Raw genomic sequence first — 21,281 nt, forward strand, 5'->3', positions numbered from 1 at the left:
TGAGCCGGAATTGGTCACCCTGCACCTGATGGAAATGTGAGGAATATGCTACACCATGAATTTATAAATGGTAGTGGAATACAATTCTGCTCGATGTTCAACAGGACCTCACGGGTGTCCAGTTTTGAACTGCCAGAACTGTAAAGTTATCCCATGCAACACAGTCGTAGTGCCACACAAGGTGGAAATGTCCTCAGTGTGAGGACACGATAGTATGAATTGCATTGTCTGCACCTGTGAAGACTTGGTTACCTGTTAAGACTAGCATTCTAACCATTGTCTTGTAATTGAGTCTGTGTCTATATATGCCCTGTTTGTGAACCCAACTCTCCACTCACCTGATGAAGGGGCAGCGCTCCGAAAGCTCGTGGCTTTTGCTACCAAATAAACCTGTTGGACTTTAACCTGGTGCTGTAAGACTTCTTACTCTTAAAACACACCAGGACTGTGCCTCATCTTCCCTCATCTTCAGGAAGCACTCGGTCTCCATTTCCTTTCCACAATGACACTGTAAGATGAGTAAGTCAATAGCTGGGTTATGGAGGGGTAAGAAGCTCCATCTGACCACCCTACCAAGCAACGCATTGTTTTTCCAGTGCACTGCACTGATTGGGACACAGGAATGGTTTGACACCCAAAATTACACACACTAAATCGTGGCAGGAGAGGGAAGGGGAATGTCAGTCAATGCTGCTGCTTTCTCATGTTCAGCAATTATGGGTGGGTTGGCTGCAGCAGAGCTCCAGAAGATTTTAAAAAAGGCTGCTGCCTAGTGTAATCTCCTCAGTGCTGTATGAACAAGCTGCTGTATTGAGCTTGAAAACTGTTTGATGTTCATCCCCTCCCCCGCACGCTGTACCATCACATCCAGTGCAGTATCTGTATTGGAAGTTGTTTCTTGCTACCACATCAAGGTATAACGTTTTGGTTTCTGCTTGCTCTTAACTTCCCATTTACTTTCTTGTTTTTTTTGTTTCTCTGCCCTCCCAATCTGACAACCTATTGCAATGAAACCCATTCCCACCTTGCACATTACATTGGGGGGATTGAAAGCTTCACTTTCTGCTATGTCTCGGCCTTGGTTGGTGGGAGATGTTTGTGGAAAGTGCTGAGGAATTGGATCAAGTGGATTTCCAGCCTTGAGCATTCTGGCTGTCGGTTTCGCCCCATCACTTGCAGCTTGACATGCGACCCAGTTGATGCCGATTGCAATTGAGATTGTGCTCACAGCACATGCCCCACTGCAGAACCAACCTGGCCACAGCATTAGCTTAATGTTATTCACAGATTAATTAAGGGATTGGGAAAGCAGTGTTTTCATCAACTTCAAGAAAAAATGCTATTCCTCGCTTCATTTTCCTTCTGTTTTAAAACTATACCAACAAATAAATTTGCAGTACAACTGGTGAGAGTGGCAGGGCACATTCATTTGAAATGCTTTAGCTTCCTTGAGGAGTTGAAGCTCTATGTTCCGTTGAGTGGAAGCATGCATCTTTATGTCACCGGTTAGTGATGGGTCTGAGCTCTGCTGTCGCGAGCAGAGGCCAAGGATTGTTGTACTGAGGTTTGGGACGAATAATTTCTCAGCAGTTCTTGTGCTTTACCGTGGCGCCAGCTTCGATCTTCTCTTGTCTGTGAAGGTGTGTTCCGCTAGCAGAGGGGATAAGGAAGACGGTGATGTACAGTTTAATACAGCAGAGGAAATATCTTTGCTTCATGATACGGACATTGGGTTAGGATGCTACAATTGACCTAGATCCTCCTTTACTAAAGAGACAGAGTTCCTGCTGCTGATTGGCTCCTTTTAATCCCTGCTGGGATGAGGTTGGAGTGAGCATAGGATTGGACTCAGCCTTGATTTTCCTCAGCCAGGTGTCACATGTCATTTGGGCACATAAAGAGGACAACCAGTTTGCTAAGTTACTGGAGGCCAGTCGATGGCCAGATCCCAGACAATACTTTCAAGGTGGGGAGGAGAGGGGTGAGGAGGTGAAAGGACGTACATCAGGGATAGGTCATTTGGCCCATCATCTTTAGAGTGTCAGTTGGGATTGTGTGGGTGCTTTTTCATTTATTCCAGTTTACAGGGCTCATTATAGTTCTCTCACTGCAATGGTTGATCATCCGTTGCTCTGGAAGGGGAATTAATGGGTTCAAGGATTTTGCGTGTGTTATATTTGGATCCTGGGCACTCATTTCATAAACTATCAGCACACTCTGAGCCATTGTGATTCATAACACCATTCAGGAGTGTCTTGATTCACACTTCCCTCTTGTCTGTGAGCAACCAGCACCACAGGCCCCCACATCCAAGAAGTCCTGTGAGCTGTCCTCACATGTTCTTGGCCTTCATTCAAGGCCGATCACACGGGCATTAGCAGAGCACCAAAAACTCCATCGCACAACAAGTAAATGCAACTTGGTGATGTCAAGCGTGCTGCAGACCTCGCGGGGTGCAGCGGGATTGAGCCAGAGTGATTGATGGGCATGGCATCATGTTGCAGCATTCTAACAATGCTTCTTGGAGGAAATCAAGACTGTGATCTTTGATTTTAAAGAAGAACAGGAACAAAATTCATCTTACTAATTTAAAAGCCGGAAACCCTCAAAAGCATATAAGATTGTTACCAATTTTTGTCTTTTTTTTTGTGTAAATTATAGTGTGACTAGGTTCCATGTTTTGGATTCTTTCTGGATTAATTCGGGTTAGGGTATGGAACCCAGATCCACTGGCTAAAGGACTAAATTCTTCAGTCAGCCGGAATCATGGGATTTATGAACTTGTGCCCATAGTTATTTTTACAGTTGGTGTGTGAGAATAGCGTGGAATACTTTGGCAACACTACCTGTAGATAAAGTGTATATTCAAATAGTGTGATTTAAAGGCTTTGTTTTGCCTAATATTTTTGTGACATGGTTCAGTAACACTTGGATTAAATAAAAGGCTTGTTTACTTGGTGAGTGGTGGGGTCATTACTTTCTGTTTATGTCATGGGGCCTCTTGTTGATACTCTCCTGGAATTGATGTGTGTGGCAAGGAACTATGGACATAAAACTGGGACCAAATTATTATGAGACCCAGAGATAACATGTACACGCTGAAGCTTAGACAATACCCATTTAGCAAAATGGGTAATTTACATAGACATTTTTAGAAGAGAAGGTTGTAAGCCTGACAATGAGCATAAGTGATTTAGATATGATGTTCTGCTTGGCCATAGCCTATATCTCCATATATTATCCATCGCCTTGACTTTTCTATTTCCACATCCCTCATATCACCCATTTCCATTATTGTCGTTAAATTCATTCTGAATTTCTTCAAATTCCTTTAAGGCCTTGTCCCTCTCTCTATCTGTGTACCTCCTCCAGCCCTAAATCCCTCTGAGAACTCTGCATTTCTCCAATTCTGGTTTCTCGCGCATTCCTCATTATCTTCACCACAACCATTGTCGGCTGTACGTTCAACTGCTTAAACCTCCAGTTCTGAAATTCCCTCCCAAAACCCCCCTCTCCAAAGATGCTGCTTAAAACCTCCCCCTTTCATTAAAGTTTTGATGGTCGATCTTAATTTCTCCTTATGTAACTCAGCATGAGATTTTATTTGATGATGCTCCTGTGAAGGGCCTTGGAACGTTTTGCTATGTGAGGAATAGAAGCAGGCCATTCTGCCCTTCGAGTCTCCCCTGACATTCAATAAGATCATGGTTGATCAGATTGTGACCATAATTCAACTTTTCTACCTGCTGTCCAGACCCTTTGACTCCATTGTCAGTCAAAATCTGTCTAACTCAGCCTTGAATATGTTCAATGACATTGCTCTCTCTGGAAGAGAATTCTAAAGACGAATGACCCTCCAGGAGAAGCACTCACCTGATGAAGGAGTGGCGTTCCGAAAGCTCGTGCTACCAAATAAACCTGTTGGACTTTAACCTGGTTTTGTGAGACTACTTACTGCTCCAGGAGAAGAATTTCCTCCTGATCTCTGTCTTAAATGGGAGACCCATCATTTTTAAACTATGCTCTAGATTCGGGTGGCAGAGTGGTTAGCACTGCTGCCCCACAGCGCCAGGGACCCAAGTTTGATTCCCAGCTTGGGTCACTGTCTGTGCGCAGTCTGCACATTCGCCCCGTGTCTGCGTGGGTTTCCTCCGGGTGCTCTGATTTCCTCCCACAATTCAAAAGCCGTACTGGTTAGGTGCATTGGCCATGCTAAATTCTCCCTCAGTGTACCCAAACAGGCGTTGGAGTGTGGCAACTAGGGGATTTTCGCAGTAAATTCATTGCAGTGTCAATGTAAGCCGACTTGTGACAATAAATAAAGTTTAAAAGTGGAAACATTCTCTCAGCATCCACCCTGTTGAGCCCCCTCAGAATCTTTTATGTTTCTATAAGATCACCTCTCATTCATCTGAACTCCAATGAGTATAGGCTCAACTTGCTCACCCTTAGAGGACAAACCCCTCATCCCAGGAATCACCTTATGAACTTTCTCAACTGCTTCTGATGTAAGTTTGTCCCTCCTTGGGTGAGGTGATCAAACATCCACTACTCCAGATGTTGTCTCAGCAATGCCCTTGACAGTTGTAGCAAGACTTCCCTACTTTTATACACCATTTCCCTTGCCATTAAGACCAAAATTCAGTTTGCCTTCCTAATTACTTTTGTATTTGCATACTGACCTTTTGTTATTCATGTATAAGGACACCCAGATCCATCTGTAGTCTCTCTCCATTTAAATGATGTTCTTTTTCCTATTCCTGCCAAAGTGGAATCCTCATTGTACTGTTGTGAATATTTAGCTAATAGTTTATGTATTCATGTTAATATTTTTGAGCCAATGTTTAGTTCTGGGGGGATAATACAACTGAAACAGCTTGGAGTCTATTATACTTAAGGTTGGGGCCATTTTGACTTAAGGGATTAACAGCTGGAAAAGTAAGATCCTAAAACATCAGATGAACTCGTTGAGCTAGAGACGTGATGTCGACACGCTGTTACAAAGAAATGCAGACCGGAGAAATGTTTTCAGAGTTCGAGCTAATTTATTTGAAAACATTCAGTAAACCCTGAAAGAAAGGCTACGTTGTTCTGGAGATAGGTGGAGGTTAAGAAGATTCTCTGGTTTCAATTTATCTGTACGTTTGCTGGAAAAGGATGATAGTTGCCGTCTGAACCTTGTGATTTGCAACTGAGAGAGAAGCCCTGGAAGTTGTGGAATCATGTGGCTTTGAAATTCCTCATGGGTGAGGATTCACAGTGATAACTGGCATCTGGGTGGGTTGTTGAGAGATCCATGGGCTCTCCCTCGGTTGCATCTGCCATTTAATGTGCCATGATGTATTAGACCACAGATTGCCTGTTAATTCATATTTACTTCATGTTAATTCTGAATGTTAGAATATAAGATCGATATTGTAAATTATTTTACTTTTGTGACATTGTATATAGTAAAGTTTATTTTGTTTGTTTAAAACAGTGGAATGTTCTGGTGTTACTCTTACTGGGTAACTGGGACTTCAAATTTTGTCAACTTTAAACAAAAGGTTTCTGGCCCCTAAATGGATCCTAACTGTTATGATGGGTGTGAAGGGTCACGGGGGATCATCGATAGATCTGTCCATGGGTTTCCTGGAGTACGAGCGTCCTTATTGAGCGAGTGGAGACTTGCCCAGTGAGAAGTGGACGGGGTGGGGCTTATAAACCTGCTGCCCAACCTGGACCAGTGTTGTAGGTCCCGAGGTGCAGTCTGTCCCGCTGTAAGCTGTGGGTGCGGCCCTTCTCTTTGTTTCACAATAAAGAGTCATTGGTGACAGGAAACTGCCATTCAGTTGAATTACTACATTGTCAACCAGGAGAAAATCTTTTGTCCATCTCTCTCTCTCCAGACAACCTCTAAGTCAAGAATCTTCCCCGGTAAGACAAAGCCATTATCCCTCTTTTCGAGAAGCTTGAACTTTATACCAGTGGAGAACTCTAGGCCCAATATGCAGTGTATGCGTTACTTCTTCCATACTAACAACATTGGAGGGGATGAAAAACAAAAGGCGCTGATGGTGATGGCTTGCAGGGCACTGACTTTCAGCGTGATAAAATGCCTGACCTATTCGGATGCCCCTGACTCAAAATGAAGTGTTGGCAGAATCCAATTTGGCCTTTAAAAAAAGTCACTGAAATAGCCTCATCATTTGAGAATGTAGAAAAAGGGGGCTGAGGGCCTACAGGAGCGTCAGGCAGCAATGTCCTCCGACTTAGAGGGACCTTGTGTAATCTGTCCACGTGGAGAGTGCTTGTATTCCAGGTGTTAAAGGGCCCTCTCAATGAAAGAACTACTATCACCACCAGACAGTCAAGGAAAGGCAGTGACGATCCGAAGAGTATGAGAGAACCTACTCCAGAAAGGTGCAGTTGCCAGACGACAGATTATTGCAAGGACTGTCAAAGGACACGGTCGAGGTGAAGTTTCCGGAACAGGCATGAGGCATGCTGCCCAGTGAAAAAGCCGAGGCCAGTACCTGAACGCACCATGAAGGTATCCTGCCTTTGAGAGACAAGAGATATTACAACTGAATTGTGCCATCACAACAAAAGTTGCCCCAGTAATGATAGAATTACTGGTGCATGATCATCCCTTGGAGTTGGAGCTGGACACGGGAGCGGCACTCTCTTATTGGAGAATAGACATATAAGCATCTCCAATCTGGCATCCAACTCCTAAGTTTGGAAGGCACAAAGGCCAAACTAGCCATCCACATGGGGTAATCTTTTCAAATAAAAGGCACCACAATGGCCCCAATGAACAATCAGCTCATTTCCCACTCATTGTATGGGGGACATGGACCAACCCTTATGGGAAGAGATTGGCTGCAACAGATCTGGCTCAACTGGTTAGGAATATCCAGGCTAGGTGTGGGGGACTGTAAGAAGTTATTAGTAGATAGCCTGGAGTTTTCTAAGACAGCCTAGAAAAAATAAAAGGGGCCAAGATCTACTTTGACCCCAACGCTACACCTAGGTATTTTAGAGCAAGACATCCTTCATGCTGGAGAAGGTGGAAAATGAACTAGAGGGCCTTGAAAATTTAGATATAATAAGACCCGCGCAATTTGCAGAATGAGCTATGCCTGTAGCCCCTGTTCTCACACCCAACAAATCAGTTTGTCTTTACGGGGACTATAACAGTCAATCACGTCTTCAAACTTGATAGTAATTGAGGATTTGTACGCTAACAGGCAGAAAGACATTCTCCAAGTTGGATGTGAGCCACGCCTATCTTCAGCTTGAATTGGACGAGTCCTCCCAGATATGTGTGACGATCAACACGTAAATATACTCGCTTGACCTTTGAAGTCTCATCGGCATGTTCTATTTTCCAAAGAGTCATGGAGAACATCCTTCAAGAGCTACCTAAAGTAGTAGAAGATTGAGGTGATGACTTGGTCATGGGAGTTTCGGAACAGGAAAACCTGTCCAGCTTAAAAATCTTGCAGAGATTTTCTGGAGCGTGAGTTCGCTTGGAGGAAGAAATGCACCTTCCAAGTGGTTGAAGTAACCTATTTAGGCTAATGAGTAGATGGCAAGGGGTTACATCCAGTAGAGGATAAGGTAAAGGCCACCAAGGGAACACCAACCCCAAGGAACACAGAGTTGAAATCTTTCCTGGGATTACTAAATTGTGGAAAATGTATCCCGAACTTGGCTTCTGTACTGGCTCCTTTGCACACCCTGCTACGAAAATACTAGAGATGGTTCCGGAAGCTCTGCAAGCAGAGACATTTTCTAAAGTCAAACGTCAGCTACTGTCATTAACCTATTGGCCCATTTTGACCCAAAGAACTTGTATTGTCTTCCTCATACAGGGTTGGAATGTTGCTAACATATCACTGAAATGACTGGATCGGACACAAAAGTCCACCATAAATGCAACCAGGATCCTTTTGGGTGCAGAGCGAAGGTATTTTCAGATTGAGAAAAAAGGGTTGTATTTGGTGGGAAAACGTTCCGTCAGTGTGTCTATCTATGGTAGTCATTTTTTAAAATTATTGAATCTTTTCAAAGAGGACTAGACAATCTACCAAGCCTCCCCCAACCCCGCACACCCCATCATCTGCGCTTGGATACAGTGCTGGGCCTTGTTATTGGCGACCTATGAATATCTCCTAGAACACCGCCCCGGAATCTGGATAGCTAATGCTGATGCACTGAGTTGCCTCCCGTTGCCCACAAGCCTGGCTCCTCTACCAGCATTAGAAGAGCCACAGATCGCAATTCAGTAAGGATAGGCAGCAACAACACCTCTACAATCATCCTCAACACCGTCCTCAATCCCCTACTATACTCCTTATACATCTAGACTGTGGCCAAATTCCTCTCCAACTCGATTGTCAAGTTTGCTGATGACACCACCATCGTGGGTTGGATCTCAAACAATGATGAGACAAAGTACAGGAATGAGATAGAGAATGTGGTGAACTGGTGCAGCGACAATAATCTCTCCTAAAGTGTCAACAAAATGAGATTGTCATCAACTTCAGGAAGCATAGAAAAGAACATGCTCCTGACTACATCAACGGGGACAAAGTAGAAAGGGTCGAGAGCTTCAAGTTTTTAGGTGTCCAGATTACCAACAACCTGTCCTGGTCCCCCCATGCCGACACTATAGTTAAGAAAGCCCATCAATGCCTCTACTTTCTCAGAAGACTAAGGATGTTTGGCATGTCTGTTAAGACTCTTGCCGATTTTTACAGATGCACCATAGAAAGCATTCTTTCTGGTTGTATCACAGCTTGGTATGGCTCCTGCTCTGCCCAAGACCGCAAGAAACTACAAAGGGTCGTGAATGAAACCCAGTCCATCACGCAAACCAGCCTCCCATCCATTGACTCTGTCTACACTTCTCGCTGCCTCGGCAAAGCAGCCAGCATAATTAAAGACCCCATGCACCCCGGACATTCTCTCTCCCACCTTCTTCCGTTGGGAAAAAGATGCAAAAGTCTGAGGTCACATACCAATCGACTCAAGAATAGCTTCTTCCCTGCTGTCCGACTTTTGAATGGACTTGCCTTGCATTAAGTTGATCTTTCTCTACACCCTAGCTATGACTGTAACACTGTTCTGCACTCTCTCCTTTCCTTCTCTATGAATGGTATGCTTTGTTTCTTGCGCACTGTACAGACAATGTTTTTCATTGTATACTAATACATATGACAATAAATCATATCAAAATCAGAGGTCGTGATGATCCTAGATTTCCTGGAGACTGCTAGTGTCCGCAAGGCAGATTTAAACCTGGACCCAAAAAGATCCAACCTTATCTAAAATAAAGCACATGTACATGTGCTTACACAGGTGCAGTATAAATGGATAAATGTGAGGTTATCCACTTTGGTAGCAAAAATAGGAAGGCCGATTATTATTTGAATGGGTGTAAATTAAGAGAGGTGGATACTCAGCAAGACTTTGGTGTTCTAGTATATCAGTCGCTGAAGATAAGCGTGCAGGTACAGCAGGCAGTAAAGTAAGCAAATAGTATGTTGGCCTTCACAGCGAGAGGATTTGAGTATAAGGATAGGGATGTTTTGCTGCAATTGTATCCGGCGTTGGTGAGGCCACACCCGGAGTATTGTGTGTAGTTTTGGCGTCCTTATCTGAGGAAGGATATCCTTGATGTAGAGGGAGTATAGCAAAGGTTTACTCGGCTGATTCCTGGGCTGGCAGGTCTGTCATATGAGCAGAGACTAAAATTGGTTAGGATTTTATTCACTGGAGTTTAGAAGGGTGCGAAGGGATCTTATAGAAACTTATAACATTCTAACAGAATTAAACAGGGTAGATTCAGAAAGAATGTTCCAAGTGGTGGGGGAGTCCAGAACTTGGGGGTCACAGTTTGAGGATAAGGGGTAAAATTTTTAGGACTGAGGTGAATCTGTGGAATTCCCTATCACAAAGTGTTTGAGGCCATATTGTTTTGTGATTTCAAGAAGAAGTTAGATATAGCTCTTGGGGCTAAAAGGATTATGGGGGCAATGGAGGATTAGGATATTGAATTCGATGATCAGCCATGATCATAATGAATGGCCTACTCCTGCTTCTAGTTTCTATGTATGTTTACACAGTGGGTTTCAACGATGACCCTCCAAAGAAATGAAACCCTACCTTGTTAAGAAAGAGGAGCTTAGTGTTGAGGACGCGATCATTCCTTGGGGAGTAATTGTTCCTCCCCCAGGGCGATGTCCAATATTAATGGAACTACATAATGTCCAGGCTGGAGTATCTAAAATGAAAATGCTGGCGAGGGGAGTTCTGCCTGGTGGCCTGGACTTGACTCTGATATCACTTGGTGAAGTGATGTGACCTATACCAAGAAGATCAGAAACTCCCTCCCTCAGCCTTCCCATGGGAGCGACCTGATGTGGTGGATGCGTGCACATGTGAACTTTGTGGGGCCCTTTATGGGTTCCACGTTTTTAATCATGGCCGATGCACACTCTAAATGGCTGGTGGTGCACTGCATTGGTTCCATGACTACTCAGGCTACGATCGAGAAATTACAACAGAGCTTCAGTACACATGGGATACCAGAAATCCTTGTCTTTGCTAATGGCAGGGCCTTTACTAATGGTGATATCCAGAACTTTGTGCCTTCCAATAATATCCAACACGCCCTATCATCCATCGTCAAATGGATTGGCAAAATGGGCAGTGCAAACATTTAAAAGTGGCATGAAAAAATCAACCAGTGATATCTAGGGGATTTTCACTGTCACTTCATTGCAGTGTTGATGTAAGCCTACTTGTGACTAATGAATAAATAATAAAATCCATGGAGATGAAACTGGCATGATTTTTGTTTGATTATAGGATCATGCCATGCATAAGAACAGGCATTGCCTCAGCGGAGTTGTTAATAAGGCAACTACTTTGTACCAGACCATGTCTACTATTCCCAAACTTGACAGAGTGGAATCCCGACAAGAAAACCAGAAAAGAAATTACGATTCTGCAAGAACAGAAAGATCTTTGGTAACAGGTGACATAAGAAGCTTCGGGGATGGTCCGAGTTGGGTCCCTGGGATTGTTTTGGGGAAAATGGGACCAGTATCTCACAAGGTCAAAGTCCAGGGTAAAAGCTTAAAGAAACACTTGGACCATCTCAGAGCCAGGGAGTCCAAGCTCGAGCCAGCCTCACTACTGGCCATAAAGATGGCCATTTCCAGTGTCAGCCCCCAGCTCGAGCCTGACTCGGCGTTGTCATCTGGATAGTGAAGGTACGGACTCAGAAATGGAGGCTGAAGAAGTGGGCCTCTGGGCTGAGACAGAACCTGAGGAGAAACCTGCATCGGTAACCCTGCAACGCTCTGGAAACAAAGGTCCCCATTCGGTTTACGCCACCTGACATAGCCCTGCCTTTGGACCTCAGACCAAGCAATGGAAAGGACATTCTCGTGGCGGGGGTATTGGGGGGGATGCTATGACCATGAAGGACTCGATGGATAATCGATAGATCTCTCCGTGGGCTTTGTGGAGTACGAGCGAGTGCAGACTTGCCCAGTGAGAAGTAGACAACGGGGCTTATAAACCTGCTGCCCATCCCCGCCCGGCGTTGTAGGTCCTGAGGTGCAGACTGTCTCACTGTAAGCCGCGGGCGCGACCCTTCTCTTTGGTTCACAATAAAGGGCCATTGGTGACGGGAAACTGGCGTTTGGCTGAATGATTACAGTAACTGTATTGCATCTGTCCAACTTCTGCTTACTCACTTAACCAATCTGCATAATTTTACAGACTGTACACTCCTCACAACTTGCTTTCCGCGTGTATATTAATGGCGCCCAGCTTCTCTTTATTAGCACCTTTCTCAATCTGGAGGAGACAGTGACAGTGACGGTAGTGAGCAGAAACTTCTTCCAACTAAATATTGGGAAGGCTGAAGTCATTCTCTTTGGTCCCGACCACGGTCTCCTCTCCCGAGTAACTGACTCCACCCACTTCCAGTTCTGATGAAAAGTCATCAACCTGAAACTCTTGCTTCTTTGTCCATTGATGCTGCTTGACCTGCTGAGTTTTTTTTCTGTACTTTCTGTATTTATTAGATTCCATTCCTCTCCCTGGCTGAACCAAACTGTTTGTAACCTTAGGGTCACATTTAACCCCAAGACGAGCTTCCACGTAGCTGTGCTATCATTGCATACCTCTGTCACATGGTCTGACTCCACCTCTGCCTCAGCACATCTGTTGCTAAAACCCTCACTATTATGCATGATTTTTCAATTTAACGATTTCAATGCATCTTTAGCCAGTGTCCTAAATTTGACCCTTTGTGAACTGAATATCATCCAAATTCTGCTGTCCTGCTTCATAACAAATTCTACAGCTTCTTCCCTGCTGCCGTCAGACTTTTGAATGGACTTATTTTGCATTAAGTTGATCTTTCTCTACACTCCAGCTATGACTGTAACACTACATTCTGCACTTTCTAGTTTCCTTCTCTATGAACGGTATGCTTTGTCTGTATAGCGCGCAAGAAACAATACTTTTCACTCTATGCTGATATGTGACAATAATAAATCAAATCAAAACCATGCCCGAACTCTCTCAGTTCTGTCCACCTATGACCTGACCTAACCACGCCCCCCCCCACCCCGGCCCCGCCCCACCAAGTGCTCTGCATTCTTCTAATTCTGGCTTCTTGAGCATCCCCCCTGTTAATTGCTTATTGTGCGGTCTCCGGTCTGTGGCCTGAGCTCTGGGATTCTCTCTCTAAACCTTAATTGGCTGTCAAGCATTTTGCGATATCACAAAGTAGTGAAAGATGCTTCGGAATTCCTCTGAGCGATGGAGTTCACTTTTTTGGGAGGTGCTTTGGAAGAATCCTTGGCTGCGATGCAACTGGTTGTTGGTACACATTGCAATATCTGGGAATTCTCAACCCGAGGGCTTTGGATTCTCAGTCATTCCACCTATCCAAGATTGACAGTGATAGGTTTGTGGATGTTAATGGAGAAAGGGATCGGGCAGGAAAGTGGAATGGGAATAGATCAGCTATGGTTTTGTAGAATGTCACAACAGGCCATGTGGCAAACAGTCGATGGGGGTTGATGTCAAGGAGGATCTCTGGGAGGTGAAGAGCCAGCAAGCCTCGCTCTTTGCCTCGGAGGCCTCCAAGGTTATCTTCCGGTCCAGAGTCCGCTCCGTGGAGCAGGACGAAACGTGCTTGCGTTTCTTCTTCCAGAAGGTGCACAGAGAAACCTCTGTGATCACAAGCCTGAAGGAAGAAGATGGTTCTGTAAGGTCATCGCAGTCTGACATTCTGAGGATCTGCAAATCCTTCTATGCCGGACTGTATGACCTGAAGCCAACAGACAGCACGGCCTCCCTGTCGTCTATCACGCAGGTCTTAGACGACAGCGAGCGGGAGAGCCTGGACAGACCGGTAGCTCTGGATGAGCTGAGAAAGGCCGTCGAGTCCCTTCAGAAGGGTAAAACTCCCAGAAGCGATGGCTTACCGGCTGAGTTTTACTCGGCGTTGTGGGACTTGATGGGCCCGGACCTCCTAGAAGTATATGAGACTATGCTTCTGGAAGGCAGCATGTCAGAAGCCATGAGGAAAGGCATCATTACCCTAATCTACAAGCAGAAGGGGGAAAGGGAAGAAATTAGAAATTGGAGACCCATTTCACTGTTGAACGTGGATTATAAAATTCTGGCCAAGGTCATCGCCAACCGGGTCAAGTCTGCTCTCGGGTCAGTGATCCATCCTGATCAAACCTGTGCTGTACCCGGCAGGAAGGTCTCTGATAGCCTCGCGCTACTCAGGGATACGATCGCCTACGTGCAGGACAGGCAGGTGGACACATGCCTCATCAGTCTAGACCAGGAGAAGGCGTTTGACAGAATATCGCACAGCTACATGATGGATGTGCTCTCCAAAATGGGCTTTGGGAGGGAATCCGCAATTGGATCCAACTGCTTGACACAGACATCAGTAGCGCAGTTTCAATCAACGGGTGGGAATCAGATAGGTTTCAGATCAGGTCTGGGGTCAGGTAGGACTTCCCTCTCTCCTGCATCCTTTTTGTGTGTTGCATTGAACCCTTTGCTGAGGCCCTCAGAAGCGACCCAGACATCAAAGGGGTTACAATCCCAGGCAGCGGAGGGACGCAGGTCAAAGCCTCCCTGTACATGAATGACGTGGCTGTCTTCTGCTCGGACCCCTCGTCTGTTCGCAGGCTCCTCCAGGTCTGTGAGCAGTTCGAGCTGGCCTCGGGACCCAAAGTCAACCAGGGCAAGAGCGAGGCCATGTTCTTTGGTAACTGGGCTGACAGATCCTTTGTCCCCTTCACCGTCAGGGCAGACTACCTTAAGGTTTGGAGCGGCAGGGGCATGCGCCAAAAACTGGGAAGAGCGCATCGCCAAAGCCAGGCAAAAATTGGGCTTGTGGGAGGAACGCTCCCTCTCTATCACCGGAACAAACCTGGTCATCCGGTGCGAGGTACTGTCCATGTTGTTGTACGTGGCGCAGGTCTGGGCCGATCCCCAAATCCTGCGCAGCAGCAGTGACCCAGACTATCTTCAAATTTATCTGGAGATCAAAGATGGATCGTGTCCAGAGGGAGGCGATGCACAAATCTCCAGAGAACGGAGGGAAAAACGTTCCCAACGCCGCCCTCATCCTGATGGCCACCTTTGTGTGCGGCTGCATCAAGCTGTGTGTAGATCCTTGGTACGCTAACAGCAAGTGCCACTACTTTTTGAGGTTCTACCTGTCCCAAGTGTTGCGGAGGATGGGTCTGGCCACACTGCCGCGGAACGCTCCAAGTAGTTGGACCGTACCGCAGCACCTGTCCTTCGTGGAGAAAGTTTTCCGCAAACACACCTTTGACCACATGGCTATCAAGCAGTGGTCAGCACGGAATGTCCTTGAGGCCCTGAGAGAAAAGGAGATGGTGGATCCTGTCGGATGGTTTCCCTGAGCAGACTGTCAGTGTCATCTGGCAGAATGCCTCATCACCAGAACTCTCAAACAAGCACCAAGACCTGGCTTGGCTGGTGGTGGAGAAGGGCACTCCCCGGCAGATCCTTTATGCATGCTCGAGGTCTCAACATCACCGCACGCTGCCCTCGAAGCGGCTGCGGGGGTGATGAGACGGTCGCACACCTCCTTGTGGAATGTGCCTTTGCAAAGAAGATCTGGAGTGAGATGCAGTGGTATTTGTCGAGGTTCGTCCTGAGCAGTTAAGAACATAAGAAATAGGAGCAGGAGTAGGCCATCTAGCCCCTTGAGCCTGCCCCGCCATTCAATAAGATCATGGCTGATCTGAAGTGGATCAGTTCCACTTACCCGCCTGATCCCTATAACCCCTAATTCCCTTACCGATCAGGAATCCATCTATCCGTGATTTAAACATATTCAACGAGGTAGCCTCCACCACTTCAGTGGGCAGAGAATTCCAGAGATTCACCACCCTCTGAGAGAAGAAGTTCCTCCTCAACTCTGTCCTAAACCGACCCCCCTTTATTTTGAGGCTGTGCCCTCTAGTTCTAGTTTCCTTTCTAAGTGGAAAGAATCTCTCCACCTCTACCCTATCCAGCCCCTTCATTATCTTATAGGTCTCTATAAGATCCCCCCTCAGCCTTCTAAATTCCAACGAGTACAAACCCAATCTGCTCAGTCTCTCCTCATAATCAACACCCCTCATCTCTGGTATCAACCTGGTGAATCTTCTCTGCACTCCCTCCAAGGCCAATATATCCTTCCGCAAATAAGGGGACCAATACTGCACACAGTATTCCAGCTGCGGCCTCACCAATGCCCTGTACAGATGCAGCAAGACATCTCTGCTTTTATATTCTATCCCCCTTGCGATATAGGCCAACATCCCATTTGCCTTCTTGATCACCTGTTGCACCTGCAGACTGGGTTTTTGTGTCTCATGCACAAGGACCCCCAGGTCCCTTTGCACAGTAGCATGTTGTAATTTTTTTCCATTTAGATAATCCAATTTGCTATTATTTCCTCCAAAGTGAATAACCTCGCATTTGTCAACGTTATACTCCATCTGCCAGATCCTCGCCCACTCACTCAGCCTGTCTAAATCTCTCTGCAGACCTTCTACGCTCTCCACACGATTCACTTTTCCACTTATCTTTGTGTCGTCTGCAAACTTTGTTACCCTACACTCAGTCCCCTCCTCCAGATCGTCTATATAAATGGTAAATAGTTGAGGCCCCAGTACCGATCCCTGCGGCACGCCACTAGTTACCATCTGCCAACCAGAAAAGCACCCATTTATTCCAACTCTCTGCTTCCTGTCGGATAGCCAATCCCCAATCCACGCTAACACCCCACCCCCAACTCCGTGTGACCCAATCTTCTTCAGCAACCTTTTGTGAGGCACCTTATCAAACGCCTTTTGGAAATCCAAAAACACCGCATCCACCGGTTCCCCTCCGTCAACCGCACTAGTCACATCTTCATAAAAATCCAACAAGTTCGTCAAGCACGACTTTCCCCTCATGAATCCATGCTGCGTCTGCTTAATCGAACCATTCTTATCCAGATGGCCTGCTATTTCGGTGACGCAGGACTCTGTGCTCTACGGGTTGTTCCCGGGGACGCACACCGAGACAAGTATCAACTGCTGCTGGAGGGTCATCAACTCGGTGAAGGACGCACTTTGGTCCGCCGGAAACTTGCTGATCTTCCAGTTGAAAGATTTGTCCTTGGCCGAGTGTTGCAGACTGGCACATTCCAAGGTTCAGGACTACATGCTGAGGGACGCACTCAAGCTTGGGGCAGCTGCCGCAAAGGCACAATGGGGAAAGGCCACCGTGTAAAGTCTTTCAACCGAGGCAGACCGAGGGCCGGGTAACTGCAGAATACCCTCGGCCTGCGTAACTGCCAATCCGAAAAATAACGGCACACAGTAAACTCTGATGTATGTATATAGTTTAAGTACTGAAATGTAATTAATGTAATGCGTAAATAAGCATAGTATTGTACTGTAAAAATGAATCTTTTTTTGCACTGTTTGTAATTTTTGGATCTGTCGTTTTGCAATGGTTTATTTGAGAGGTTTGTTTTATGAATAAAGTATATTTTTGAAAAAAACGGGCCATGTGGCAAACACCTATTGTGCAACCATTGTTCACATGCTGAAGCGAGTGGATGTTAAATGTGGTGGAGGTATGAGTAGTTTCTATAGCAGGGGAAGCTAGATGGGCAAAATGGCCTCCCTGATCTGTACTTATTTTGGGGAGTTTGGAGACATGAATGGTCTTTATGTGCATGCTGGACTAGAATCATAGAATCCCTACAGTGCTGAAGGAGGCCATCCGGCCCATCAAGCCTGCACAGGCAACATTCCCACCCAAGCCCTATCCATGTAACCCTACGTATTTACCCTGCAAATCCCCCTGACATGAAGGGACAATTTAGCATGGCCAATCAACCTAACCCGCACATCTTTGCTGAGGAAAGGAATCAAAGGAGTCTACTGGCACCCTGTGGCTCAATGTGGTATTGCATGATATATTTTTCAAAGTGGATTCGGTGCAAAGCTAGACCAGAATAGGGTTCTGAATCTGCACACAGGCCAGTAGGAGGAACATGGGAACAGGAATTCCTATTCGGCCTCCCGAGTTTGTGCAACTATCCATGGATAATTTTGTATGTACCTCACCTTCTTTGACCCGTATCTCTTATCCAACAAAAATCTGTTAATCCCAGTCCTGAAAATTTAAACTGACCCTCCCAAAGATACATTGCCTTTTGAGGGAGAGATTTCCAGATTTCTGTTCATCTTTGTGTAATAGAATGCTTCTTGATTTCATTCCTAAATGGCTTGGCTCTAACTTTAAGGTTGTTCTGAATTTGAGAAAGTAGCTTCTCTCTATATACCCTATCAATGATTTTTATCATTTTAAATGCCTTAATTAGATGTTATGTAAATATGTCAAGGCGGTTTGCAAAAACGGTGGATAAATGGAGTTAAGATACAGATCAACCGTGAAGATGTTTCCACTTGTGTGGGAGACCAAGCTCAGGGACTATAAATATATGACAGTCACTGGTATATCCAATAGGGAATTTGGGAAAGTTGTCTTTAGCTAGAGAGTGGTTAGAAAGTGGAACTCGCTACCACACAAAGTAGGTGAGGCGGCTACCATTGGTGCATTTAAGGCCAAAAGAGAAAATGCTGGAAAATCTCAGCAGGTCTGGCAGCATCTGTAAGGAGAGAAAAGAGCTGACGTTTCGAGTCCAGATGACCCTTTGCCAAAGGCATTTAAGGGGAAGCTAGCTAGTTTCTCAGGGGAGCTGGAACTTGAAGGATATGGTTTTAAGGTTAAATTTAATGGATCGGGTGAAGTCTGCAAAGAAGCAGGAACTCCCAAAAGGTCTGTTTGTGTGCTGTACACTGTATGATTTAACTGAATGGTGGGATAGGTTCAAGGGGCTGAACGGCCTGGTTCTATTATTGTTGGGTAATGAGGCAAGTGGGTGTGTGAGCCTGTAACTGCAACTGGTCTACAAATCCCTCCGAGCAGTTTGTAAGAAATGATTGTGTATAATTTTACAGGATGAAGGTGATTGCACTGTTTGTTTTGCATACATCTCTCCTGGTGACAGTGCTGCACATTTTACCGTGAGCTGCCCAAGCTTCAGAACAAATTAAACCTCCAGTCTGACAGCTCATTGCTCGGCACTGGTTTGACGTTGATTCCATACCCATTTCCTGCCCAAATTCTCACTTCAGATTTATCTGGAAGGGTGACAAGACTTCAGGTTTTCGTCAGTCCCGTGACTTGTAAACTTGTCAGCCTGAAAGAAACAGCACGACAGGGTTGATTAGGTCAACCCTCGGTGCGACGGTGGAAATAGTCTGTCAGAGTTCTGTACAAATATATAAAGGTTCGCTTCTAATTACTGGCTTGGCAATGGCAGATTCAGCTTATAAGCAGCTGGCCAGTTACTTGGTCCTGTGAATGGGGCGGGGGGGGCTACTGGGAGGTCAGTACAATCAGCCGATCTGCTCAGAGTCGGGAAAGGAAAGGGTTGAGAAAGGGTCTTGTTGAGCACCTCTATCCACCATGGTTCCCCTCCCTCACTTTGCCAACTAATCTCCACGCCAATCTCCGCTGCCTGTTCTGCTCTGAGTTGTTGCAAGATCAGCATCCGTCACGTTGAAATAATTATCGTCGAGGCCCAGGCCAAAGCATGGGGCTACCACCGACCCTCCCTCTCGCCCTCACCCCTCCCACTCTCCACAAGGAATTCAGCAAACCTCTCGTCATCAGATTTGTTTTGGCTGAGATTTTTGCAGAATCTGCGCCACGGTGTATTTATTTTATAAATTTACACGCTGTGGAAAATTCCGAGCTCAGGTTTCCAATGGTCACGTCAAGTGTCAGGCTGTCAGCTGACAATGTGAGAAAGTTAAACAGTTTAATAAGGCCCGTGGATGTACAGCGCACCCCTTCCCACTTCCAACCCAACCATACAACGAAGGGTAAAATCTTACAACATGCCAAGCTTTTCTAAAAACAATCATTTTTATCTTGAATTTTTTTACTCTTGGGCAGTTCCATCACAAGTTCGATATTGGCTTTTACGGCTCTTTGTCTCCATTGACATAGAATCATAGAATCCTACAGTGCAGAAGGTGGCCATTCGGCCCATCGAGTCTGCACCGACCACAATCCCACCCAGGCCCTATCCCCATAACCCCATACATTTACCCTAGCTAGTCCCCCTGACACTAGGGGGCAATTTATCATGGCCAATCCACCTAACCTGCACATCTTTGGACTGTGGGAGGAAACTGGAGCACCTGGAGGAAACCCATGCAGTCACAGGGAGAAGGTGCAGACTCCACACAGACAGTGACCCGAGGCCAGAATTGAACCTGGGTCCTGGCACTGTGAGGCAGCAGTGCTAGCCGCTGTGCCACCCTTATGCACTAATCAACACTTCACAGTACATAGAATTACCTGGAGAATACAACACAGAAACAGGCCACTCGGCCCCAACAATCCATTTTGACATTTATGCTCCACTAGAACCACCTTCAATCCTACCTCATTGAACTTTCAACATAACTATTCTCCTCCCTTGTATGATTATTGAGTTCCCCTTGAATACATCCACACTATTCTCCTCAATCTCTCCTTGTGGTAGTGAGATCCACATTCTTGCTATTCTCTGGGTAAAGAATTTGCTCCTGAGTTACCCATTAGATTTATTAGTGACTGTCTTATGTTGGTGGCCTCTAGATTTGCTTGTTCCTATGTTTGGAAATACTCCCTCGCTGTATTTACTGTGTCAAAACCTTTCATAATTTTGAAGACCCCTATTAGATCGCTCCTCAGCCTTCTCCCTTCAAGAGAAAAGAGGTCCATTGGGTGAGACGCAGCAAGAAACAACAGTTGGAGAAGTGATCTCCATATTCCTGAAACTTCAGGGGTGCTGAACTGACTGGGAGAAAATCCAGGGATTGGGTGGAGTGTAAAATCAGTTACTGCATCCTATCCATTAGTTTCCGGGCGGTACGGTAGCACAGTGGTTTGCACTGCTGCTTCACAGCTCCAGGGACCTGGGTTCGATTCCCGGCTTGGGTCACTGTCTGTGTGGAGTTTGCACATTCTCCTCGTGTCTGCGTGGGTTTCCTCCGGGTGCTCCGGTTTCCTCCCACAGTCCAAAGATGTGCGGGTTAGGTTGATTGACCATGCTAAAATTGCCCTTAGTGTCCTGGGATGCGTAGGTTAGAGGGATTAGTGGGTAAATATGTGGGGATATGGGGGTAGGGCCTGGGTGGGATTGTGGTCGGTGCAGACTCGATGGGCCGAATGGCCTCATTCTGTGCTGTAGGGTTTCTAAGATTTCTAAGATTCTAAGTTTCCTGACAGCAAGGTTGGGTTAAAATTGCCCTTCTTATGCCCCTCAGCTCTCAAAAGTATAGTTTACTGGCACGATTCCCGAGGATAAATCCAGCAAAAAGTAATTTCCTGGTTTATTTCAAATCCAAAGTTATTTGTATTTTAGATTCATGCTTGTAAATGACTTGTAATCTATGATTTCATGTGTCTGTGATGAGTGAGAGGAGCCAGGTGGGCCCTGCACATACAGCTCAGGGATAGGTAGGAAAAATTAACCCAATTTCTAGAGCTGAATAAATTATGTAAATCCTGAATAAATACATCCTCATTTAATCCACTTTTCTGGCAAAATGCAAACATTCTCCTTATTGCTTTAATGTCTGGAATGTGATTAGTCAGGAAGGTAAGGA

Source organism: Mustelus asterias, chromosome 18 (assembly GCF_964213995.1).
Source record: "Mustelus asterias chromosome 18, sMusAst1.hap1.1, whole genome shotgun sequence".
In the NCBI taxonomy this organism is placed as follows: domain Eukaryota; kingdom Metazoa; phylum Chordata; class Chondrichthyes; order Carcharhiniformes; family Triakidae; genus Mustelus; species Mustelus asterias.